General features: G+C 40.1%; 1 protein-coding gene and 1 pseudogene across 1 annotated transcript in view; one reads left to right on the top strand and one right to left on the bottom strand.

Moving 5' to 3' along the window:
- The window catches only part of wnt5b (wingless-type MMTV integration site family, member 5b), a 153,036-nt gene extending 131,294 nt beyond the window's left edge, over positions 1–21,742 (bottom strand). Inside the window, exon 1 of the mRNA XM_033989418.2 lies at positions 21,655–21,742. The gene's annotated coding sequence lies outside the window, so the exon portion shown is untranslated. The remainder of the gene's footprint in view (positions 1–21,654) is intronic.
- Positions 34–12,558, top strand: LOC117391434 (uncharacterized; annotated as a pseudogene).
- Positions 21,743–27,977: the final 6,235 nt, after the last annotated feature.

Here is a 27,977-nt window from a genome sequence, read left to right as displayed (position 1 = left end):
GAGGAAACCAAAGAACGTCACATTAGGACGTTTATGCAACTACAAGCACAAAGGAATCAGAGAGACAGGAGGAAAGAGGATGGACTCGGCCATCCTGGGAACAGGGAATACTGGGTGATGAACTTGCCGGACCATGAGCTTACCCAGGCAGAGAGAGAGGTACTTCTCAAAGGACTGAACTTCTCTGTAACATCCAACCAGATTCCCACAGTGGACTACATTACAGCAGCAGAAACGGCAATTAGAAACAATAAGATTACAGAGGCAGAAGCTGGTGACCTGAGACTGAAAGTAACAGCTGCACTGAGCAGCACCAAACCTCCTCCTTCCAAGATAACATCAGAGGAAAGGAAGGCTCTCACTGCTCTAGAAAAGGACCACAGCATCGACATTTTGCCAGCTGACAAAAGGAGATGCACCGTGATCCTGAACTCAGCTTACGAGGCTCCTCAGTGACACCACCGCCTATGAATTGCTGAAACAAGACTCTACCAGTGGGTACAAGAAGAAAATCATAGACTGCTAACAGAAGCTGGAGAAGGAGGGAGTCATTGATAGACAGCTATATTACAGACTCTATCCTGGTGATTCCATTCCTTGTATCTATGGTTTCCCAAAGATCCACAAAGAAGGAGTACCCCTCAGACCCATTTTATGTGGTGTTGACTCTATCACATACAATATGGCCAAACATCTGAAGACCCCTGTGGCTCCTCTGGTGGGCAACATGGAGCCACAGGATATTGAGAATTTGATGTGACCTCTCTTTTCACTTGTATCCCCACATCAGTAGCGGTGGAGGCAGCAAAGAGGAGGCTACTGCAGGATACTAAGCTAAAAGAGAGAAGAAAACTGACACCAGACCAAATCTGAAACCTGCTGGAAATTTGTCTCAGTACCACATATTTCCAGTTTAGAGGAAACTTCTACAGACAAATCCACGATTTGTCTGTAGAAGTTCCACGATTCTCCTATTATCGCTAACTTATACATGGAACAATTTGAACAGGAGGCATTGGCCTCATTTCCAGGCACTCCACTCACACATTGGTATCGCTATGTGAATGACAACTGGACTAAAATCAAAATTCAGGATCTGGAGCCTTTCATTGCACATATCAATGTGGTGGATTCAAACATCAATTTCACATGGGAAGAGGCCAAGGAGAACAAACTGGCCTTTTTAGATTGTGCAGTAACAATAGGAGAGGACCGGCGACTCCAGGTAGAAGTCTACAGGAAGCCCACACACACTGACCAATACCTGCTGTTTGATTCACACCATCCACTGCAGCACAAACTTGGAGTGATCCGGACACTACAACACAGAGCTCAAGTGGTGACTACAAACACAGAGGGAAAAGTGAAGGAGGAGCAACATGTGGAGAAAGCCCTCTCTGTTTGTGGATATCCAAAATGGGCCTTCAATAAATCTAAGAGAGCTAAAAAACAAACAAACAGGAAAACAGGGAATCTGAACCTAGAAGGAGAGGTGTTACCATCCCTTACACAGCGGGAGTGTTTGAAAAACTTCAGAGAATTTTCAGACAGTATGAGATCCCTGTCTTTTTTAAGCCCACAAACACTGTGTTTTTTTCTGACAAGCATTACGATTAGATTTACAATTTATGGTTTAATGATGGGATTTTGTCCAAAGTTCACATTTTAACATGTTCAGAAGAATTGACAAAAAGACTGAAATATGAACAGACAAACTAATACAAGAATAACATTTCACAACATGTTTGTATAGATCTAAACTACAGTTTTTACAATAGGAAATTGTGATGTCTGAGGAGGACATTGTGGTACTATAAAAACCGCAGCCTTTGCAATTTGCCAACTGTGTCCATTCAAATAGAAATTTCGATATATTTGCGCTTCATTTTGCAACCCTACTTTCAATGTTGAATTATATATTGTGTTGTTTTGGTCAAGTCAAGTTTTACGTCCAATGCACATTATTATGTAAATGTAGTAAACCAAATTGTATTCAAAATATTATTGAAATAGTATTCAAATAAGGTAACTTCCATGTAACTTACTACCCTTATGTTTGCTGCTCAGAACCTCGCTCACTGTAGGGAGTCAAAAACAAAATACCCCATATTACGTGCAAACAGTAGCCTACATCTTTATGACTGTCTCTGGAACTAACACATGTGATGTGAGGTCCCCTGGAGGATTCTGCTAGCAGTGAAAAACCTGAGGAGAGTGAGGACTTCATGAAGATCAGGACAAGATGGTTTATGGACTGAAGCGGAGACATGAACAGTACAAGGCCAAAGGCTGTTCACTCCACACTAAAATTGCCATTGTTTCAAAATTAGACTAAAAAACAACACAATCAACACAACTCTGTAGCAGGATGAATCTATGGGACGACAATGGTTGATGGTTAAGAAGTTAAAGTCATCTTAGATCGTCATATCAAAAGGTTCACAGTTTGAATCACTCTCGAGCCAAAGTGCCATGTCCTACTGTGAGGTCTAAATTAGAGCATTATTACTAGTTTACTTACTTATCTCTACCCTCCCTCTCTCACACAGATTCACATAAACATACACAGTGTATTCATGCACAGACACAGATGTCCAAGGTCATGGTTCACATGCAGCCTGTACAATGTGTATGTGTCATGTATGAAACACAAGGACTCTACTCATGTCTCTGCACCCCCCCTCCCCCCATCCTCGCTCTCCTTTTTGCCATCTCCCTCCCTACTCTGCCCTCTTCGCATATCCCTCTTCCTCTCACTTTCCTTTCTCTTCTTCCTCTCTCTTCCTTGTCACTGCCCCCTTCTCTCTCTCTTTTCTACCTTTCTCCTCCCTATCTCTCTTCTCCCCTCTCTCTTTCCATCTCCTCCACCTCCCCTCTCTGTCTATCGCCCCCTCTCTCCTTTATTGCTCTCTCTTCTCTGTCTCTCTCCTACTTCCTGCCTCTGTATCTTTCTCTTCTCTCCTCTGCCCCCTTCTCTCCTCCCATCCTCCACCTCACCCTTCTCCCCTCCACTTTCCTCTTTCTCGCTTTCTCTCTCTCCTCTCTGGAGACAGGCCCACTCTTCTGACCTCGCTGCCTCTCGTGGGAGTGCTGGCTGTCTGCCCGCTGCTCTGCTCTCTCCTCCTCGCTCTCTCCTCCTTTTCTCCTCCCTCTCTCTCGCTCTCTCTCTTTCCTCTATCTATCGATCTATCTGTTTTCTAATCAGCTTCCCTTTCATCCTCTCTGTTGCACGCCTCCTCTGCTCTTGCCTCCTTGTATCTCTCTATCCCTCCTTTGGCTCGATGCATCCTGCCTCCTTTTGCCTGTCACGACTTCCTTTTATCTTGCCTCCTCCTTCTTATCTCCTTTCCACCCCCCCCCCCTCTCTCACACACTCCCTCTTTATAGCCCTCCCCTCTTCCTCTTCTCATCTGTCTCTTGTTTCTCTTATCTCTGTCTATCCCTCCTTTTCTCACTCTCTTTCTCTCTCTCCCTCTTTCCCCCTCTCCTCCTCTCCCTTTCTCTCTCGCCCTCTCTTTATACTCATCCCCTCTTCCTTGTCTGATCTCTCTCTCATTTCTCTTATGAATCTCTGCCTGTCTCTCTCTCTCTCCCCATCTCTTCCTTTCCTCTCTCTCCCTCTTTTTTCACTTTCTCTTTCTGCTCTTGACAGCATATGCAAAGCCCTTAGCTGACTGAGTGTAGTGACCATCGGATACCGAAAATTTAAGTAAACTTAAGTAAAATTTAAGTGGACAACTTGAGTTCAGTAACCATTCAAAATATTGATATTCTGAGAAAACAGCCTTTTTATACAAATTGATTCCATAAATCTATGCGGACAGAAGTTAATTCTGTGAAATAGTCAAACATATTTTAGGTATAGGCGTAGATTGGCCTGTGGTTTAATAAATTTTAAAATGTAATGGAAACAGTTCAAAACATACATTGTGATGCTTCCTCCAGTCAGTCAGCTCTGGAGTCTTGTTTTAGACCTAATCTCCTTGCGATTTGCTAATCTTTAGTTTGTTTTTTTAATATTGTTCACTCTATGGTAGGGCTGGGCAATAGTGATACAAATGAATATCTACCAGTGCCATCTGTGTATGGTAAATCTTGGTTGAGGTTCTTGATCCCAAATCTGCAAATCTAATCCCAAATGTACATGTGGACTATTACACTGAAAATTTAAAAAAAAAAAATCATAAACTAACAATCAGCTCATCCAAGCTGCTTCTTCAGTTCTGGTCACATTACTGGTGGACACTGCCTTATATCTATATGAAGGGAGGAGCTAGCTACATTGAAACTCAAAATACCTATAAAGGCAGTGTCCACGAGTAATCTTACCGGAACTGAAGAAGCAGCTGGGATGAGCAGCGAAACATCTTCACTCATACAATGTTTTGTCCAGTTGATAGATTATATTTTTCTGTTGCTATGGATCAGACCTGGACAACTGAGGGATTACACAGATATCTATATAGTTCTCCAAAATGTCCAAAACAATATATTTCGATTTCAATACATTTTGTGCCTCTGCTTTATGGTGAAATTTAAAAGGGGAAGTGAAGATGTTGTCTGTAGAACAATAAAAGATAGTGGACAAGTTCCAATAATAACATCTTACCTATCTATTTCTCTATTATACTGAAGAATGTTGTATTCTAAATTCAGCTCTTCTCCCTTCTTCTTTTCTTGTACTCCTCTGCTCGCCCTCTCTATTTCTCTCCCTCCCTCTCCTGTATCCATTGTGACAGCAGTGAAGTGGCGCCCTCTGTCTGTGTCCACTGTTCCTAATTCTATTAGTTTTATAATACAAGAAGATACTCATGTTTTTTTTGTTTTTTTTTTTTTATATAATTATGAGCTGACAAAGAGAACAAAATGGCGTACTTCTTGTAACACCTGACAAACTGCAAATGGTTACATACCTGGTGTCTCACTTTATGACTTTTAAATGTTCTGCAATATGCATTTAACCTCTCTGCATTGCATTTATTTAATTGTAGGTGTTTTTATGTCAAAATACCTTGAAAAACATGCATTCTTAGTGTGAGCGGGTTTGCCTTGGGGATCAGCAGATACATAAAGCTAAAGTATCAACATTGGTATCGGAACAGAAAATTCTTATTACATACAGTAAAAAAATCAGAGCACCTTGGGCAAGCCATGCACCAGCATAGGTCTGTCACAATAACGACTATATTGACTTATCATTCAACACATGACAGATGGAAGAATAATTGTTAGGAGCCAATATGTATCATGGGGACTTTTTCTTTGTACAAATTTGACTTTTATGGTTATTTTTCTGTATTATGACACAATTTGAACAGTAGAAGTTTGAATTATGAACTTCTATGACTCATTATGGATACAAAATAACTACTACTAAGTGTTGCCTTCTGTCATTGATTTATTGCAGCTTATATTTTTTAACAATATTGAATGTTGCTTTTATATGTATTGGGGGATACTTCTGGTTTCAATATTATCGTTTATCCTCTATATTTACTTCAACAATATATTGTACTTCAAAATTTGTTAGCGTGACAGGCCTACACCAGTGCAATAAATATGCAAACTCCACAGAGAACAGCCTCCACTGGCTGGTCATCTAACCCAGGACCTTCTTGCTGTGAGGGTCAACTGCTAACCACTAAGTCATTGCAATAAAAAAAAATCTGAATAAAGGTCTGTTTAGCTTTAGGATAACATGGGCACTCTAATAAAAACAGTGTGGATGTGTTCTATCTAAGCCTGCTCTCTTTGCTGCTGTTTGGATCAATGGCACTGCAGAGAAACTCCAGTTTATTCAAAACAAGGACCACAACATGGACCCCTTCCTGATTCTCTGAGAGAGAGCCGTGAGTACTTTCCATGAAGCTCCAGTCCCCGCCCACTTTGAACTTTTTGTCACCTCCGGATCCGGAAGTAGATTTGTTTTAAGTCCAAAAAGCAGATTTGAAAACGCAAATTCTGCAAAATGCTTTAATAATTGGGCGGATTTTACAGTTTCAGAAAAAGATTTTAGATTAAATTATAGGTCTTGTGTTGCCTGGGATACAGAATGCACACATATCTATTACAACCCAGGTGGATCAAACATATTAAAGAGGACACAGGAGTCAAGGTTACAAAAAGTTAAATTGTTTATTTTAATTTAAATTAATTTACTTAAAAATGCTCCAAACCTCCTCCTGTGGCCAAAACAAAGTAACAACAGAAAGATGTCCGTGTAGCTCCTTAGCCGGCCAGGTCTGATCCATAGCAAACAACAAAGTTCAAATCTGTCAACTGGACAAATCTTTGTAGGAATTAAGACATTTCGCTGTTCATCCAAGTCCTGGTCAGAATGCTGATGGCAGATGGCATGCAGATGGCACAGCGTAAAGGAAACTTCTACAGACAAATCCACTGCTGTGCCATGGGCTCACCTGTCTCTCCTATTATGGCTAACTTATACATGGAACAATTTAAACAGGAGGCATTGGCCTCATTTCCAGGTACTCCACCCACACATTGGTTTTCGATATGTGGATGACAGCTGGACTAAAGTGGAGCCTTTTACTGCACATATTAATGCTGTGGATCCAAACATCAAGTTAACTTGGGAAGAAGCCAAGGAGAACAAACTGGCCTTTTTAGATTGTGCAGTAACAATAGGAGAAGGCCGGCGACTCCAGGTAGAAGTCTACAGGATTCCCACACATGCGGACCAATACCTGCTGTTTGATTCACACCATCCACTGCAGCACAAACTTGGAGTGATGCGGACACTACAACACAGAGCTCAAGTGGTGCCTACAAACACAAAGGGAAAAGTAAAGGAGGAGCAACATGTGGAGAAAGCCCCCTCTGCTTGTGAATATCCAAAATGGGCCTTCAATAGATCTAAGAAAGCTAAAAAAAAAACCCAGGACAACAGGGAATCTGAACCCAGACACCTTGCACTGCTGGTGTGTCTGAAAAACTTCAGAGAATTTTCAGACAGTATGAGATTCGTGTCTTTTTCAAACCCACAAACACTTTAAGGCAAAAATTGGTTCACCCAAAGGACAAAACCGCAAGTCATAAACAAAGTAATGCAGTCTACTCCATTCAGTGTGGTGAAGAGTGCAGTGAGCGTTACACTGGAGAAACTAAACAGCTACTCCATAAGAGGATGTACCAACACCAACACCGGCGTGAGAGTTCCTCTGGACCCCAGTCCACTGTACATCTCCATCTTAAAGCCACTAACCACTCCTTTGAAGATAGTGAAGTTCAGATCTTAGCCAGAGAAAAGAAATGGTTTGAGAGAGGAGTTAAAGAAGCTATTTTTGTTAGGAAAGAGAATCCTTCCTTAGACAGAAATGGGGGCCTGAGACATAATCTCTTCCCCATCTACAACTCCATCCTCAGACCCAGAACAATGAGAACAATAGCAGGGTAGTTCAGGGCTGAATAGGGTAGTCTCAGCTGAAACTGAAAACAATAGCTGTTTACAGTTTCAGTGTGGTTAGCCCCTCCCCTCAGATAGATATAAGGCAGTGGCCACCAGCATTCTGACCAGAACTGAAGAGCAGCGAAACGTCTTCACTCCTACAACAATTTGTCCAGTTCACAGATTTGAACTTTGTCATTTGCTATAACAACAGAAGGATGGACCTGATGAGTCGGCCAAACAGAACAAAAGGATGTGGCACCGGGCCAACCCTGTATAGGGCTGTAGAAGCCGGTGCCGACATCACCAACCTAAAACCAAAACCACCCCCAAACTAACCTTATCAAACAAAAGACAAAGGGCTAACTGCAGTTAACAGGTATGGTATGCCTGCACTGAGCAGCAGTCAGAGCCGTGGAGTGCACGCTTCCCAGGTGTGGAGGGCGAGGCGATGTGCAGTCAGCGCGAGCAAGAATGCAAGAGAGCGCGCCATGGATAGGCGGCCTATTTATACAGCAACCAGCCACACCCCAAAACAAGCAGAAATATAAAATACATGTAAGATAATGGGGCAAAGGGGCCCCAGCATGTAAGAATATCATTCTGGACTTGCCAAGGTCTTGTAATCATTATTTGCCACATAGCTGATTAGCCCTGAGCAAGCTTGCAGACATGCAATATTCTTTTTTTTCCGGAAAGTTTATGGGAAGAATGAATGTGAAATTTACTTCCGGAACCAGGGGTGGCTGGTCATGGTTGAGCTCCATTGGGTTGGGGGAGATATTTTTATTTTCAGTTTATTAAAGTCACAATCAGTTTATTGCCACACTCATGCCTCAGAGCTAGACCTGGGCCTTTCTGTGGGGACTTTGCCTGTTTCTCTCTGGGTCACTCCATGTCTCCCTGTGTCTGGGTGTGTTTCCTCTGGGCACTCTAGTTTCCCCCATCAACCCAAAACATGCACAATATGTCAAATTGTCCGACTGAGGTAGTCTGGAGATGGGTTCCACTGCTCCTCACACGTTGCCCCAGTAGCATTGGAGGAAAAAAAAAGAAAAAAAGAATATACTATCAGTCAAATGTTTGGATACACCCTCTCATTCATTGTGTTTTTAGACATAAGATATATGGAATTATGTAGCAAAAAAAGAAAAGATAAATTCTTTTCTTTTTCTTACTGCATAACTCCATATTCCTATGTTCATTCTTATGTCATATGTTTGATGACTTCTATATGCATAAAATGTAGAAAGTTGTAAAAATAGAATAAAAAAAAACATTGAATGAGATGGTGTGTCCAAACTTTTGAATAAAAAAAAAAACAACAACTTGTAATTAAATGCCTTAAAAATTGTGTCAATAATTACAAAAATGTATAATATTGTTAAAAAGGTTATTATAGCCATTTTGAGGATTTGTATGCCTGTTTTCATATTAAAGTAAAGCTGCAGAGTCATCCTTCAGTTACTTTGATGTGCTGCAGCAGTGGACAGTGGCCAGAAGGAGACAGCATTTCCTCTGTGGAGCTCTTTGATCACCTTCACCTCAGGCATTCATTTGACAGTGAGATGTTTGAATCATCACTTTGTCTCATGCAGTGGATCTGTACCACTGAATACTATCAAGAGCAGGCCATTCCTGCTCTCTAACCTCTCAAAAAAAGTGGTAAGACAGCTGCAGTGCATCCAGAATACAGCTGCTTGGGTCCTGACCAGAACCAGGAAGTACAAGCTTACAAGCCCTGCACTGGATTCCTATGGCTCAGAGAATAGATTTTAAAGCAGCTGCTTTTGCTGCTTATGTACAAGTCTCTCCATGGCCTAGGACCAAAGCAAATCTCCATATGAATCATCTCGCACTCTGAGGACTTCAGTGTCTGGCCTCCTGCTAGTGCCTAGAGTCAGGACTAAACATGGGAAATCAGATATAACTCCATCCTCAGACCCAAAGCAAACAAAAGTAAGACTGTCATGTCTTTCTTATTCTGTAAAGCACTTGGAAGTACTTTGTGGACCAATTGTGCTAAATAAACTTAAAAAATAAACTTGCCTCACCTTTTTTTATTTTTTTTTTCTTATTAAAAACAAATTAAAATGTCTTAAAACACAAACAAGACATTTTTTTTAAACAGTGTTGTTTAAAGGTACACTGTGGAACTTTTCTGAGAATATGGCACCTGCTTGTTTTCATGCAGATCGCTTTGCCTGTAATGTGCCATAGGATGGCATTAAACTTTACTGACAGAGGACTGGCTGTAGACATCTTCATTAAAAACACCTAAGCTGATCATGGACCATTAGAAACAACTGAATCTTACAATACTTTTTGTTTGCATAGGTTAGGATATTTTTGGTTATTTTTTGCAACGTGATAAGATTTGAGCCATAGAAGGTTGAATTAATGACTTCTATAACTCATTAAAGATACAAACTAGGCAAGGCAAAACAAGTATATTTGTATAGCACAATTTGTACACAAGATAATTCAAAGTGCTTTACAGAATAAAAAAGACATTAAAATCACAATACAACAAATTGAAACATAAATAATCACAAATAATCATTATAAGATTAACATTAAAGGAGAAAGTGCAGAATAAAAACTAAGTACTTAAGTGTTGGGTTCTGCTATTTAGTTATTACAGGTCATGTTTTTCTTTAAATATTAGGATTTAGGGATATGTCAAGATCCCAGTCTGCCTTGTGTTTTGTGATGTTTCTCCCCTCCCTTCTTTATCAGAGCCTGGAGCTGGGCAGAGATTTGGCGGGTGAGTGCCTGTACTGTTGACTGGTACAGACTCTGACCCCACTGCCCACGACACACTCAAAGACTTCTGCACACAACCCCGCTCTCAACTGTCTGCTCAGTCAACTTTCATTTGCATAAAATTATCTGTAAATAAACATTTACTCAAGTTCTGAATCTTTGGTTCCCCTGCCAGTTGTTACGACAGAACGATATGGCCAACATGGACCAATCAGACTCGGGGTTGGACCAAATGCTACACCGGGCATTTTCGCAGCACGTAATCATTACTGGACAACATGAACAGAGTATGCGAGCCCTGCTCGAAAATAACCAAGCCTTGACCAACAAGTCACTAAGATCACCAACCAGGTTTTAACTCAAATTAACTTTGTTGTCAAACGGCTCAAGGAGATGGAGATTACATCTGTTCCCCAGAGAGCAGGAGCTACTCTACCTCCAGTCTTGGAAGCTGTTCCTGCCCTCTCCCCTCCTGGATCCACTCATGTTCATTTGTCCAGTCAGGAGATTTTCTGGTGAGTCAGGAGACTGTCAACCATTCCTGTCTCAGTGTGAGTTACATTTTGAATTCCAGCCTGCTTCATTCCCCTCTGATCGTGCTAAAATTGGATATATAATTTGACTGGTCGTGCTAGAGCCTGGGCAACAGCGGAGTGAGATCGATGCTCTGTTGTTTGCAACTCTCTCCCTCTGTTCCTTAAGACTTTAAATCAGCTTTTTCAAACTGTTTCCTCTGGCCGTGAGGCTGCAAAGGCATTAATCACACTACACCTAGGGCATCGTAGTGTCCAGGATTATGCCCTGGACCTGGTGAGTGCCTGTACTGTGCGAGGTAGGGACATTTCCTTGCAATTTGCCCAGTTCAGGTGGGCCAGCAATCTATCCCAACAGACTACAGTTCGACACCATTCTGTGCTTTAAAAAGTTAAAAGCCAGTGTTAGCTCTTATTGACTCTGGAGTGGAGGAGGACTTTTTAGACCAGCAGGTGACCGAGCAGTCCGGTGTAGGGTTGGAGACACTGGAGCAACCACTCATGGCCCTAGCTCTTAAGGGGAGGCTACTGTCCAGGGTAACACATATCACCAAGCCTGTTTCCTTGTCTGGTAATCACCATGAAACCAGGCGATTCTATGTCATTTTTGCTCCCACTACACCTCTCATTCTGGGTCACCCCTGGCTTGTAACTCACAACCCCATAATTGACTGGGGTAGGGCGAAGGTGTCCAAGTGGAGTCCCTTTTGCTACGTTAACTGCCTCCAGTCTGCTCTGTCTCCAGCAGGAGGCACCAACTTGCACTCCAGTCGTCCTCTGGACAAGTCTGATCTCTCCTCAGTGCCGAGCGAGTACCACTTAGGGGGACGTTTTTAGTAAGAGTTGGGCGCTGTCTCTTGCTCCCCACAGACCATATGACTCCTGACCTTGCTCCCTTTGTCGTTGTCTCTATAATCTCTCCAAACCTGAGTGGGAGACTACAGAGCAATATATCCGGGACTCTGTTGCTGTTGGTACCCATCCTCTTCACCCGTAGGAGCTCCATTCTCCTTTAAGGCCATGTATCGACTTTAGGGGCCCCAACAATATCAGCGTTAAAAACAAATATCAATTGCCACTCACTGACTCTTTCATGCCACTTCACGGTGCCACCATCTTGACCAAGCTAGACCTTAGAAATGCTTATCATCTGGTGCACATAAGGGAAGGGGATAAATAGAAAACTGTATTCAAAACTCCTCTGGGACAGTTTGAGTACTTAGTTATGCCTTTTGGGTTAACCAATGCTCTAATCAACGACGTACTACAGGATTTTCTCAATCGTTTTGTGTTTGAGTATCTGGACGACATTCAGATTTTTTTCTAATGCCCCACAGGAACACCAGCATCATGTACACCTGGTCTTCCAGAGGCTCCTGGAGAACAAGCTATACGTGAAGGCAGAGAAATGTGAGTTCCACACGGATAAGGTCAGTTTTCTGGGGTTTATTGTGGGGTGTGGACAGGTGAAGGCCAACCCTGAGAAAATTAAGGTGGTAACTGAGTGGCCTAAACCAAACAACAGGAAACATTTACAAAGACTTATTGGGTTTGCTAACTTCTACCAACATTTTGTCAGAGACTTTAGCCATGTCGTTGCTCCCTCACTAAACTCATCTCTCCCTCCAAACAGTTCTGCTGGACCCCAGAAGCCCAGTCTGCCTTGATTAACTGAAAGGTCTATTCACCTCTTACCCGGTCCTACATCAGTATGGCAATATCAAGCCAATATCATCCACATCTGGCAATATCAAGCCAGATGCACTCTCGTGCCAGTTCTCCCAGGAGGACACTCCTAGCCCTGTGGAGCCTATCATATCACCCACCTGTGTGGTCACTGCTGTTCACTAAGAGATTGAAGATCTGCTCCGGCTCAACGCACCCAGCCCACCCGGTACTTTCTTTGTTCCTTTGTTCCAGATCCTGTCCGCTCCAAGGTACTTGAATGGGTTTACTGAATTTTACTGAATTACTTGAATGGTTCGCCTGCCATCTGGGGGTTAATCGTACACTCTCCCTGTTGAAACGTCCCTTCTGGTGGCCCACAGTCAATAAGGACAGGGCTTATGTGTTGGCGTGCCAGACGTGTGCCAGGGGAAAAGTCTCCCTCTCGCCGCCCTCCGGTCTGCTCGAATCGCTTGCCAGTTCCAAAACGCCCTTGGTCTCACGTGGCAGTGGACTTCGTGACTGGTCATCCCCAATCTCAAGGTAACACAGTCATTCTCACAATTGTTGACTGGTTCTCAAAAACATTTTGTCACCCTACCGAAACTCCTGACCACAAAGGAGACTGCAGATCACATAACCAACCATGTGTTCCGACTCCATGGAATCCCGGTGGATATTGTGTCTGACCGCAGAACACAATTCACAGCTCAAGTTTGGCGTTCTTTCTGCGAGGGCTTGGGCCCATTGGTGAGTCTTACCTCTGGCTTTCCCCCCAGACCAATGCACAAACCGAGCGGGCTAACCAGGACCTACAGATTGCGCTACACAGTGTTATTTCCTACAATCCCTCTACCTGGAGCACATTTTTGCCGTGGATTGAATACTCCCACAACTCCTTTTGGTGAGTTCTGCTATCGGTCTATCACCTTTTCAAGCTTCTCTAGTTTATCAGCCTCCACTCTTGCCATCTGAGGAGAAGGACCTGGCAGTGCCCTCCGTTAAACACCAACTCCAACGCTGCCACAGGGTCTAGAGAAGAACTAGGGCAGCCCTTCTCCAATCCGGGGCCAGGGTGAAGGCTGCTGCAGACAAGCACCTTTCTCCCGCTCCTCAATATCAGCCAGGTCAGTCAGTTTGGCTCTCCTCTAAAAATATCCTTCTGAAAACAGACTCGTCTCCAACCCAGCTCTCCACGACCGGTACGCACCTCTCACCCTCCGTCTCAGTTCACCTCGACCGGTACAGACTTCCTCGTCTCTGACCCCGCTGCCCACGACACACTTGAAGACTACTGCACACAACCCAGCTCTCAACTGTTTGCTCTATCAACATTTGCATAACATTATCTGTAAATAAACATTGTTAAACTGTTCACCCAAGTTCTAAATCTTTGGTCTCCCTGTCAGTCGTTATGACAGGATAATTCTTCTTTATAGTTTGATTTCAATTTGATCGTTTATCGTCTATATTTACTTCAGCAATATATCATACTTCAAAATTTGTTATCATGACAGGCTTAAATGTTGCTAAAGGTTTAAAAATGTTATAGACATGAATAACTATAATTTGAATATTATGAATAGGTTCCGTATTTAATCAAGTCTGACTTACTCGTTTCTCCTTTCTGCTGTTGTCTATAGAAATCCTTACAGTCTAATAAGAATGCTAAAATGAAGTCCACTAAAATACATTTTCAACAAACATGTTAATGTGTTTTACTCCTTACTTAACCATAACTGCAGTATTTCCCTGATCTCTTACTGCTGTTGAGTGAGTGGATTTCATAGGAGTGCTCAGGGCATGCACACAGCCCTACTGATTTGAAGATTGTGGTCATCTGGTCTTTGCCCTGTACCTGACCAAGGCCCATAAAGTAACCAATCACTTTTCCTATTAGCCACAGACATGGCTGGCATATAACCTGACCACCATAGTAGCCTGTGGGTGCAAATTCTGCTATTTACAAAGACTAGACTAGGGGTGAATGATTTGGGGAAAATATGTATTGCAATTTTCCTGAGGTGCATAGTGATTAGCAATTTATGTTTTAATATTAGACTTCTGTTCATGACTTATACAAGAATCACATTTCAGAATGTGTTTGTACAGATCTAAACTACAGGGTCAGCTATTTTTATGCAGAATAACAGGAGATTTTGTTGTGTGTGTGGAGGAAAAAAACTGCAGCCTCTGCGCTTTGCTAATTGTATCCATTCAAAGTGCAATTTACATTCAAATGGGAATCATCTTGCAGCCCTACATGACTAGACCATAAAAATAGTCCACAAGTCAATTGTATCTTAAAGTACTTTTGAATGATTATCATAATTTATGAAAGTGAAGCACTAACTCAAGAGTGGAAAGCGAAGCCAAAGCATTTTTACTCAAGTAACCATTACTTCCTAATACGGGTGGACAATGCTGACAAAAGTATTGTTAGTCTTCAATCACTTAAAATGAGAGTCTGATCAACGTTGCACTTGCGCAAGTTCAGATGGGCGTGATTGACAGGTGGATTAGCCAATCAAGGACATGCATGGTCCTTCTGTCCTTCAGGGGAAGCAAGAACATCGCCGTGGAGGAGCAAGTGGCAGACCAGGAATATTACATAGTGAACCTTTAAATAACAAGATTTTAAAATTCATCTTCTTTTTTCACCTAACAAACAGTGCACAGTTTGAACACAGTGACCCAAAAGCCGACCCATCTCAATCTTTGTCTCTCATGCACATTACATTGTCCTGTGCAGAATTCCTGAGATTCCTTTCAGCCAATCAGAGCAGAGCATCTCCAACCTCTGCTTCTATATAAACTGCACTATCTCACAAGTAGTACACCGACCCTCCCACACACACACACGCACGCACACCCACACCCACACACACCCCCGCACCCCCCCCCCCACACACACACACACCCACATACACACACACCCACACACACGGACACACAGTACGTAGACATCCATGAGACAAATGTTGAAATAATAGTTTGATTAAGACGAGTTGCAGCGACAGTAGCTCAAGTGAGAGAGATGTTCAGTTGATGGTTCAAATCCTGCTAGAGCCAGTTACTGTTGTCCCTTTGTGGTCTGTGAACAGGAGAACAGGTTGTGGTCAGAGTCTCAGATTCACAGCCACAAGGTTAAGTCTGAGCAAGTATAGTCTTAATTTGAGTAATTTTGAGTACTTTAGAATTAATTCAAGGTGCCCAAAACGTTTCAGGTGCAAGGTCCACCACCTGCATGGAGATGTTATCACACTGCCTGAAATTCTCCACACTATAGTATTAATCCAGTCTGGATCTGACCTATAAACCTTCACCTACAGTAGAAATATTTTAAGATATTTTCAGTAATAGAAACTATTATAATTGAATAAATACAAGAACTCCTAATGCCTCACTGTGGACATTACCATGGTGACTTTTTTGTAGCGCTAAACATGTGAAAACTAGAAGCACAAAATGCTCTCCAGAGATGTTGAGGATGTATTGGCGTCAAGAGACATCCATCAACTCCAGTGTCTTGAAGAAACCTGCATGCACACACTGTTATGTAGCACCCATAATTACCCTGGGTCTTTGGGAGCATACACCCACCACGGCTTGGGTTTGGGTGAAAGAGGAGTGCTTTCTCTCTGTGTTAAGAGTAGGCAGACTAGTGTAGAGGGAGGAGGGGTATGAGAACAGACTGCAGTATGCGATCTATTCAAGAGGGGCCCATGTGTGACCATTGTATCATCAAAATGTTTTGGATTTGTTATGTCTTATGTTGGTTAAAAGATCCTATATTTTGAAGTATTCCGACATTTTGAAATACTTTTATATAGGTCTGTACAATTTTAGATAAAAGGCCAATTGCAATTTTTAACTAAACAAGTTTTATGATAAGATTTGCAATGTTTGTTTAAAAAGTAGTAGTCATTGTAAACAATGAAATATGATATATGAACTGATAAACTACTACAAGAATCCTATGCATTTCAGAGAATGTTTGTAGAAGTCAAAACTAAAAGTACAAGATTTTGCTACAAAAAAGATATAAGATATTTTGTTCCTTTGCACCAATTCAAAAGATTTTGATCAGCTTACCATATATTGTGCAACCTTACATTTAAAGACCCTGAGTCTACATATTTTACATTGTCCATCTTAGAATAATGTACATGAGTAGAAAACAAAGGAAAAATATTTTCACTAATTTCTGAGCAAACAAAAATCCAAGGCTGCCAGTAGAGGGAAGAAAGACTTGTCATTTATATGCTAAAAATAGCTGCTAGTTTAGATGCAATTAAGCTCAAATGATTAGACTGCTAGAGTTAGGTCTTTAAAAACACAGAGCACTTCCTGGATAGCTGCCTAATGACATCAACCAAGGTGATACAGACCGTTTTCAGCACTGGTAGAGACAGCTTTAAATTCCAGGGTAACTCACTTCAGAAAAGTTTTTGATGAGGAAACACAATTACATCTTTAAGACACGTTCACATAACACAGGATCATTAAGACCTCACTCAAAGTGCTGCCTATATGGTAAAAAGGAGGAGAAAGAGCAGAAGAGAGGAGAATAAGGTATAATCACTTGTGAGGGAAATTTATTCTCTGCATTTGACCCATTCTTAAACCCATGCCACTGGGGCAACCTGTCAGGAGCAGGTCAACTTCTGCAGGCAGTACAGCGCCCGGGCGCCCATCTCCAGAGCTTGAGATAATCTTGGTCAGGACTACCTTAGTTAGATTTTACCTGTGGTGTGTGTTTTGGGTTGATGGGGAAACCAGGAGAACACACGGAGAACATGCAAACCACTGTGGTTATCTTCACCACATGACTCAACTTATCAACAGCACCACTTTTTTGTATTTCTCTGTGCCATCACTGCTCCTCTTCAGCCCTCTTCTCTTCTCTGCTCCTCCTCTTCCTCCTCTGCTGTTCTCTGCTCTCCTCTGCTCCTCCTCCTCTGGTCTCCCCCTCTTCCTCCTCCTACTACCGGATTTGCAGGATATGTAGCTGAATTAGTAAAATAAGATAAAATGGACTTTGTTATATCCTGAGATGTTGTCACAGTACTAAAATTTAAATATGAAGAAAAAGGCTTGATGCGCCTGTCACAATAATTATCGACTTATAGTTTGATATATGGAACAGGAAGAATATATGTTGGGGTTCAATATTTCGTGTGTGTAAAAAAAATTTCTGATGTTGGGGAGATTTTTGCCATTTTTATGTGATAAATCCACAAATCTGAGCTGTGGAGAGTAGAATAAATAATTGGCTAATCGGTTCATTCGGAATTCGGAATTTTTTTTGTTGCAGCATGTTAATGATACGGTATAGTTACGTTTTCATATGGTGGTATTCAGAATACAGTTACTGTCCTAAATTAAAAGGAATACATGACAGTACTTCATCATGCTATTTTGGGTTTGACCTGCTGGGAATAAATAAATCATAGGTCTAGCAGTGTGTGCGTTTTTTTTTGGTTCTAATTAGACATAAGTTAATACATTTTAATGTAGGTATTCAGTACTCTCTCAATAAAAAAATAAGTATCACTGCTTATTGCAATATTTCTCTATAGCACTATATCCTGACTGGCCTATACTCATACTCCTATACTCAACACCACAGTGATGCTTTACAGAACCCAGAAAGGAATTTTCAACACAAAATAATTGTTGTTCTTTAATGTTGTCATGTGGTCTTATACATGTTCTAATATCAAACAAGACCATTGAGATTAGTGAACCCTATAAACCAACAAAGTTATATATTTTACAAAAATTACTCATAACCCCCTACTTTGTTGTCAAGGCATTTTGGGAAGTCAGAACAAGTATGGGACCACCACATAACATAGAGCACAGAACTTACCCTAACACTTGTGAATTACACAATTAAGGTGTGTTTCTGATGGCTGAACATTATAATATTTAAAAAAGTAAAATAAAATAAATAAATAAAAAGCAAAAACAGTAGAATAATTTAAAGATCACACATCTTTTATCAATCAGTTTTTTGTCATATTTATTGTATTTGTATGTTTTTATCTAATTTTTATCTTGTTCAGTGTCCTTGGGTGTTTTGAAAGGTGCTTATAAATAAAATGCATTATTATTATTATTATTATTATTATTATTATTATTATTATTATTATTATTATTATTATTATTAAGATGCACTGTGTAACTTTTCTGATGGAGGGTCTGCTATGTTATTATTGTTATGTTCTTATTGCTTTGCCTGACATGTTCCACAGTATGGCATTAAACTTTTTTATCCTGCACTTATTCAATTACAGGTGGTTTTACTGTCAGAAACAATGAAAAAATGAAAAACATGCATTCTCACAATGAGCAGGCTTCGCTCTCCACAGATCTTACCTGTAGCTTGGTCATATGCTTGTCTCCATGGAGACAGATAAGTCTAAAGCTATACTGTAATATTCCAGACAAAGCAATAACAGTGTCTTTAATAAAAGCAGGTGAGGTACCCTCTAAAAGAAAAGTTGCACTGTGCCTCTTTAACCTAACAAGGCATCGTTAGAAAAATGAGGAAGCCAGGTCCATGTTAAAATGACTCCAATAATAGTCCCAGTGAATCCTACAGCTCTATCTCCCCTGTACTCTCAAAAGGCTATGCACGTTTACATTCCAACCTAATGCGAACACATGAAATGCTGCCATCAAAGGCCGCTATGGGCTAGCTAGCAGGGCTAATGTGTACCTGTGTGTTTAAAGCTCATTTTATGGATTTAGTTTGTAATTTTACTTCCTGGTTATATTCAAGCAGCAGAGGAAGGAAAGGGAAAAAAAAAAAAGATTTCTAATTAAGGCTACACAGTAGTTAGACTAATGAAACAAATAATAAATAAATAAATAAATAATAAAGAGAAGGTATTATGCGAAAAATGAATAATGTTCTCTCATCAAAAACATGCCTGATGAGGTTTTATATGCCATGCATGCATATTTCAGCAATTTAGCGATCTCTCCTGAGCCCCATTCCAAGCCTCCTTATGATTAGGAGTAAGATTCTGTCCAATACCCATAAGCCTGCATCACCCATGCTCCCACACAACAATTCTCCATAAATATATAAAAACATGATGCAAAACTATACATAACAACGTCACAGACCTGACACAATGTGCAGTAGTTTCATTAGCAGGATGCACGCTGATTGTGTTGTGATAGTGCTCTGAAGGGAGACAGACTTATATGTGGAGAGGAATGGGAGAGCATCAAAAATGAAAGTGAAAATTACAAAACTCATAATTATAATAATTCTCATAATTCTCATAATAATTAAATAATTATCATAATTCATTCATATGTTGTTTTCGGCGAATATAACATTTTAAAACAATACAAGGTAACATCATGATCTAAATATGTTATGTGTTAGCAGTTAATATCTCACAGGTGCAAAATACTCTCTCTTTAAACATATGTTTAAGCAGTCAGAAAAAAATGCCTTCCGTAAATTGTCCCTGTGGTATTGATGGCATAGGTAGGTACATTCTGTTTTGGAACTCTGTGCTACTTCCTGTATTTTTGTACTTTTCTTTTTAACATTTTTCCATAAACTGCCTCTTAACTGATGTAACACTATACATACTGTAAATATTTACCACAGGTACTATCCAACCTAACCAAGTCATAATTAGATTAACATGAAAATGTGTCATCACTTTAAATTTATAGCAGCTGCACACTGAGCACAGAAAAACCTTTATAGTCCAACCACATTTGTGCAACTTTGGGCCCCAAAAATAGTCCTGGTTTCCACCGCAAAGCAAGAGCGCTGCCTTCATTTAGAAAAGGATGAAGTTGGCTGATCCAACACATGTCACCACTGTCATGAAGAGGCCAGAACTATGAAAAAAGCAGCGAGTCCAACATGAGGACTGTGTGTCCAGCAGGTAGACTGTGACAGTGGAAACACACACAGTGACATTTAAAAACAGAGGAGCCAGACACGTACTCAAGGAAATGTACCACAACTTCAAAATAGTATTGCTCTAAATACAAGTAAGTAGGAGTATGATAATAACTACTAAATTTAAAGTAAAAAGGTACTTGGTCAAAATATTTTTTAACCATAAAATCCTATTTATGTTTTAGCATTGATATGAAATCCTATATGTATTCACATTTTAAACATGTCCACAAGGAATCACATTAGAGCGAAGACTGAAATATGAACAGCTAAACGAATACAAGAATCCCATGTATTTCAGAATAGGAATGCATCCAGCTTTTTCAGTTCTGATGCCGATTCGATACTATAGCTTTAAGTATTTGCTGATACCCGATTTTAACAGATACCAGTGCAGAGACTGAAAACTGCATTTATTTCCATGAAACAAAAGTAAAGTAAGACAAATCTGATCCAAAAGTGTTATATAGTTGTTATTTATCTCTCAAGTAACTACAGAATAACTTTGTATAAATAAAAGTTCCACATTCTGGGTCGACTACGACCAGTAAATAGTCTTATTACATAAATTTATTAGAGCTAGCATTCTTTTTTCTTAGATGATCAGACAGGATATTTTATCATTTGCGAAGTCTTTGTGATTTGCTAATTGCGACCATTCAAATTGCATTTACAGATTAAATATAGATGATGACAGATAAGTTTATGACAGTAACACAGGCAACATTTGTGTTACCACTTTTCATCATCAAGTCATCATCATTTAGAGGTATACTACAAAAATATAAACAGCCAAACAAGTGTAATTACTGTATTTTAAAATATTACATACTAAAAAAGAACAAATATCACAGGCTTAATAAGAGTAAAGATATTGATCAACGTTGATTGTCCAACAATATCGCTGTTACTCATATAAAGGTCTTTTAAAAAGTATTCAAGTAACTCTATATATATATATATTTGAGTAAATACAGGTAAGTAAACGTGTTGGTCATTCAAAGTGCGTTGTCCAATGGTCAATTCCAAGTTACTTCATAAACCTTTTCCAATAATAGTGACTTACAGTGTGGCTACAGCAGTTATTGTTTCAGTGAAGTTGGTATATTTGGCCATTTGGACCCCGACATAATTGGTCAAAACGTTTATGTATCTATATCAAAATAATGCACCATGTTTCAACAGAATGTAATATCTTTAATAAATAAATAAATGTAGCTCAGCAAATTAAGAATTACAACAACACAACAGCCTCGGAAAAGATGGATAAAAACAATAATTGCAACTTTGCACACCCAGAAATCCTCCTTTAACTCTACTATAAAACAAATTAGTCTTACCTCTTCCTGTACCCTTCTCCAACTTCAAAGCAGTCAACAGTGTCCAAGTATCCAAAATGCGCCGAAAGTTGCCAAGTTTGGATATTCCACGCGTAAAGTCTTTTCTTCGTTAACTTTAAAAGTTACCGAAAACGTTCACTGCTGGTGGACAAACTGGAGCATTTCGTTCAGTTTATCTACCAGTTTAGTCCACAAGAAGGTTCATAATGTCAAAAGCACTCCCGTAAATGTTCACTGTTCTGGTTGTGCGCTCTCTTTACTATAACAGGTGTCAGAAAGAACCTGCCAAGTTCCCGTGGCTAAATGAACGGCGGTAGGACGTGTGCAGCAAATTACGCGCAGAGGGGAGAATGAACGGAGAGGAGGGACAGGGGGAGGAGAGCTGCGAGGTGGGAGGGCACGAGAGGGTTTAAAACTCACAAATGTTGAAGTCAGCCCGCTGAAGCGCACAAAGTGACGGTGGAGAGTGTGGAGAGATGATTATGCGAACTGTTGTCTGTTGTTTAATGGTCTGAGGTGGGAAGAATGACGAAAAATATGCATGATTTTATACTTGCTTACTTCAATAATTATTAGCCTACTTCGAAATAGAATTACTCGAGAAGGTAAAAAAAAAAAGAAAAAAAGTAAAGTAGGAATGCAAGCCAAGCGCAAATTATTGTCTACAAAATAAATAAATAAATACAGTAATTTATTTTTCAGAAAGGAACCAAAAAAATACCCTTTAAATGTTTATTAATCTTAGCTTACTTCTTACCTCACGCAGTGTGAAAGTTATAAGCTACAGATCACATAGTTACATGGTACATATTAAACTGCTGGTGTACTTTACCATAAAATGTATTATAACTAAACAGGCTATATCATGACTGCAACAAAACTGCAACAATGATTAAAGCTGGTATTTTAATGTAAAGGACATTAATGTTGCACAGTGTCCAGCAACTCATCAATTGTCAACTGTCTCCATAGAACAATTCCCATATAGCAACAGACAGCAAATCAACAACTTTATACATTGTGCTGTCTGCTGGCATTTTTATATAAAGAAATGTGACAACTGAAGATTGTCTGCATGCAATGCTAAATGTCGGTTTTAAAAAGGCAGTTTTAAAAGTGAATTATACTGAATTGTATTATTTCAAAAAACAGCTAATCACATATATCATAATCTTAAATGGCCCCTCCTCATCCTTCTCACAGCTCTGTGCTCCTCACTCTCCCTCTCTGGTTTTTATGGGGACAGTGGATGTGGAAAGCATGTGAAGAGGAACACCAATGCAGATGCTTCTAACCATATCCAATCTGTTTTACCGGTGCAAAATAGAAATGCTTTTATAATACAATAGATCCAAACAGGAGAGGTCAAATGGTTAAGTGTGGGGTCAAGATGGAAGTCAGAGGAGCTGTGTGTGTGCTGCAAGTGGTTGGAGGAAATGGTATGGATGAGGCAGAATCTTTACATAAAATGTGCAATGTGGGCAAAATATTAAAGACATTATGCAACAATAATAAGACATTTCTAAACAAATTTCCTGCACGCGATCATAATTCCACAAGCTCAGTTTGTATAGAGGCATACAAAATGAATGTACCTGTTTGTTCCTGGATTAATTCAAGCGCAGTGTCTCATGGTAACTGAACTACAGTCTCAGAATCTGAAAACTTTATTGGTCCCTTGAAGCCACCTAGCCAACCACAGACATAACAGGTACAAAGCATAAGCCATGACAGTTCACATAATATAAAACATGTAAAACTAGAGTAAGAGAAACCTCAGACAGAATCTAATTACATAAAGTATAAAGGACATAGAAATAATTAGTTCTAATCAAACATATCTGATAATGGTGTCGTGAGTGCATCAGGGCTAAACCGGATAATAAGATGTGTCTCTGGTTTGGGTCAATTGATTCATTGGCTTTTATAGTGACCAGACTCTGCCAGAGTTATGACAGGTCTCTGCTGCACCAACTATTTTAGAAAAGACTTTGACAATACTGTTTAAGTTGTTTTTTTTCTTTCACAGACACAACCAAACCACAAGATGAAGGAGAACGTGAGCAGACGCACAATAATCCTGTTGCAGACATTGAAAGACTGGGGTTCATGCAGCTTTTTTTTGTACTGATGTTGGTGTTAACATCAAACTTAAGTTTAGCATAAAACATGGTTCCTAAATATTTATATTGCTCAACAATCTGAATGTTCTCAACGTGAATGATACTTGTTTGCTGCTTCTGGCTTAAAGTCTATAGTTAGTTCTTTGGTTTTAGTAACATTTTGTTGTAAAGACTGGGGGCGGACCAAAGATTCAGACTCGGGGTAAAACGTTTGAACAACGTTTATTTACAGACATGGAAATGTAAATAAAGGTTGATGGAGCAGACAGTTGAAAGCGGTGTAGTATGCTGAAGTCTTCAAACAGGTCGTGGATAGCGGGGTCAGAGGCTGGGGTATTCGTACAGGTCAAGGTGAGCTGAGTTGGAGGCTGAGGTGTTAGTACCGGTCGTGAAGAGCTGGGTCAGAGACGGAGGTGCAGAGTAGTTTCCAAGGAGCAGGATCTGATGAAGAATGAAAAAATGACAAGCTGAGTATTAAGATCATAAATGCAACAACTAGACTGAGCCAAGCAGAACAGTACCATGGGCGATACACAGATGACCTGGCACTGAGTGTTGGATCCTTGGTCCCTTTGTGCTCTAGAGCAGAAGGCTTGATTGCTTGATGGGTTGCAGGTGTGTAGTGGGAGGTGCCAGAATCTCTGCCCAGCTCTAGGCTCAGACACAGAAGGGAGGAGAAAAACAACACGAAAACACAGGGCAGACTGGGATCTTGACACATTTAGGTGTTAGTATCACTCAAAAACTCAACATTCAACGTGGGACTCAAACCCACAACCCTGTGATTAAGGGTCTCATGCTCTACCAACTGAATTAGCCAAACTACTGCAACATGACCCGACACTTTGAGGTTATGTGACACTTTCAGACATGTGGTCCATGTAAGGTTAACTGGAAACTTAAAGGCCCATTTTTATGTAAAGTACAGATGGTTAAAATGAGACCACTGGGTGCTGTCCGCATCTAAGTATAAAGCAGTACTTCCTGAATCAGGATGTAAGGCTGGTGCACTTACAAGCACTCATAAACTCATTGCAGTAAATAAATAATTATGATGGAGATAGGGAAGGACTGCAAAAAGCTTAAACTTGACTAGTTTGGTTGGTCACATTTTTATAACAGTAAAAATTAGGCTGAGCTCCACTCAGGACACAAAAACCTCAGTTATGCTGAAATTATTTGTGCAACACAGAACAGGACATCAGCAACAAAAAATCTATACTTTATTTCATTCTCTTATTTATATTTTCAATCCACAGTAAAGACACAAAGGAAGCATTACTAGTAAAGCAGTGACAAAATATGAACAGTATAAAACAGAAGGAGACCTGGAGTCTGTATTCTGAAACAGGACATCCTCCAAACCACATCTACAGCTACTGAGGCTACTGGAAGATTTAGCATTCAGGTTACATCGGCTTGTTACAGTGTAGAATTGTGGATCTTGGGATTTGGACATCATCAGACGTGCTTCAGTTTGAATAAAAAAATGTAAAAATATTTTCACTATAGCTTCAGAAAGTGGTGCCATTATTCAATCCCAAAGACATTATTGTTGATTACTATATTTATCCAATGCGGCTCAACAGTGACCGTCCATCCCTTGGTTCTGGAAGTAAATGTCCCATAAGTTTATTTCCATAGACATTCTGAATAAAAAAAATAAAAATAGTAAAAGTTTGAAAGCTTGTTCAGGTCTATGTGGTAACTAATGAGGACAAGGTCTATATTTAGACCCGAGCCTGGGACAACGTCCTGGTGAGGGACTCATTAAAACCGTATCCGGAGCTTGGAAAATGCCAAAAATCAAGTAGTAAACACGCCCCGACATGGCAGTGAGTGGTGTCAAAAATTAGAAATCGATGATTTGATGATGTGTATTCTACCACTGTCTGCAGCAGAATACACCAGCGCCTCCATTTTCTGCGCAGGCTCAGATTATTTGGTGTCAGTAGTAATATTATGCTCATTTTCTACAGAGCTACCATTGAGTCGGTGCTAAGATATGGAATCACCAGCTGGTTTGGAAACTTGCTGGTCAAATCAAAAACCCAAATTTTAAATCTGGTGAGGACAGCAGGGAAAATTATGGGCTGTGCTGTCCCTCTGAGCCCTCAAGAACTTTACAAACAGGCCATGAGGAGACAGACCAGGAGCATTCTTTCAGACCCGACCCGATGTGTTGTACCCTGAATATGAACTGTTGAGTTCGTGGAGGAGGTACAGGGCACCACAGTGGAAATATAACAGATATAGACATTCATTTGTGCCTGTTTCGGTGGAACTGTTAAATGATAAATGATGTAGAAATGAGTGTGTGTGTTGAGAGAGATGTACTGCACCCTGGGCATGGTTTTGTTTGTTTTTTGTGGTGTGAGCAGCCCATTGGTCCAAGAAAAATTTCTCCTAAGGGAGACAAATAAAGAAATCTTGAATCTTGAATCTTGAATCTTGAGCTCTAATTGTCACCGAAGACCAAGACAAAAAGATAACAAAAAACAACTCAGTAGCCCCCCTCAAACTTTCATTTTCATTGGGCCAATTGGAGCCCGACTTGGAAAAAAGTCAACGTAAAAATCCGAAACTCACATCAAAAAATAGAACATGACAAAATGATATTATGGCCCCACCCTAAAACGTACAGGAAGTCGGCCATATTGGATCAAACGCGGAAATGACAAAAGCAAACACTCTCGCATTAAGGACATCTCCTCGCACAGTTTTCATTAGAAACACTTCAAATTTGGCCAAAAAAACTAAACCCATGTGTGATTAAGGATTATCAATTACATTTTGAATATGACTTTGGGTGTGGTCATGCAGAATTTCCAACTAAATCGCAATTTTGGAAATATTTCCAAAAAATATTTCTCTTTCACACATTTTCTTTGGGGAAAAAGCTAATACAGCATTTATGCAGATTTGTAACCTGAATGCAATGATATGCAAATCAAGGTGTTCTTTCACAAATTGGCTCTCTAGTGCCATCTTCAAATTTCATCTTCAAAAAATTAATAGAAGACAATCGAGTTTTTGTGGACCTGTGAAAACATTCACAGGGGCCTTATTTGTGATGGAGAACAATGTGAGAAAGTCACATGACTGTAGCTTTTATTGTTTAGGAGAACAATAATGGGTAGAAAAACATTTCCATTATTATTATTATACTTACCATTTTGAAGACATTTTTGACCCCCTGAACATAAACAAAAAGTAAATTTTATTTGACTGAAAATTCAAGTTTGGTGAACAATTAATTATTTTGATTTTTACAAAAATTATTCTTTCAAAATGACTCAATAGCGCAATACAATACGGCAATGAGAGACCTTTTTTATCGTAGACAAATTACATTTGGTACAAACATAGAACATGTCAAGACAAGTAAAAAATTATATTATGACTCCAACCTAAAGGAAGTTGGCCATTGTGGGCGGAACCAAATTTTTTCAAAATTTTCGCTCTCACATTTGAATTTTTTGTGCCGTGGATTTTCATTCAAGAAACTTGCAAATTGCTCCAAATGAACTAGACCCATGTGGGAATATAGGCTACTCTGTTTGATTTTTCTAAGTCATAAAATGTGGGTGTGGCCAGCCTGCAAAGAAAAAAGACGTTTTTTGAAGTTTTAAATGCCACGTAACCCAAACATGCAGTGTCCAATTTTCCGGCATTAATATACATTTTGTTAAAACTGTTGATCTGAATGAAATCGTATGCAATTTACATATGTCAAATATTACATTGCTCCACAGCACCCCCTTGAACTTTTTAATGGTACCCTAAAAAAATTACTTTGTCACAAACAACAAAGACAATGAAGACATACCTGTATTTCCAACCAGGCAGGCGTGGCAATGTCATAAATGGTCTCATTGGAATGAATGGAGTAGTATTACTCAGTCGCTGATTTTGGGGGGAGGGACCATGTAAGCGGGAACGAAAGGCAGGATCGCGGTGGCATGTACCTCGCGGTCGCAAGGGTTGGCAAGGGCCTTTATCACTGCTTGCAGTTTTAATTAGGCCCGAGCCTGGGACAACGTCCCGGCGAGGGACTCATTAAAACTGCGTCCGAAACCCGGAAAATGGCAAAAATGAAGTAGTAAACACGCCCGGACATGCCAGTGAGTTGTGTCAAAAATTAGAACTCAACAAGCTCTAATTGTCACAAAAGACCCTGAGAAAAAATAACGAAAGACG

Source organism: Periophthalmus magnuspinnatus, chromosome 23, assembly GCF_009829125.3.
Source record: "Periophthalmus magnuspinnatus isolate fPerMag1 chromosome 23, fPerMag1.2.pri, whole genome shotgun sequence".
Taxonomy (NCBI): Eukaryota; Metazoa; Chordata; class Actinopteri; order Gobiiformes; family Gobiidae; genus Periophthalmus; species Periophthalmus magnuspinnatus.
The sequence above is the reverse complement of the archived record's forward strand: the minus strand, read 5'-3'. Positions and strand labels throughout refer to the sequence as shown.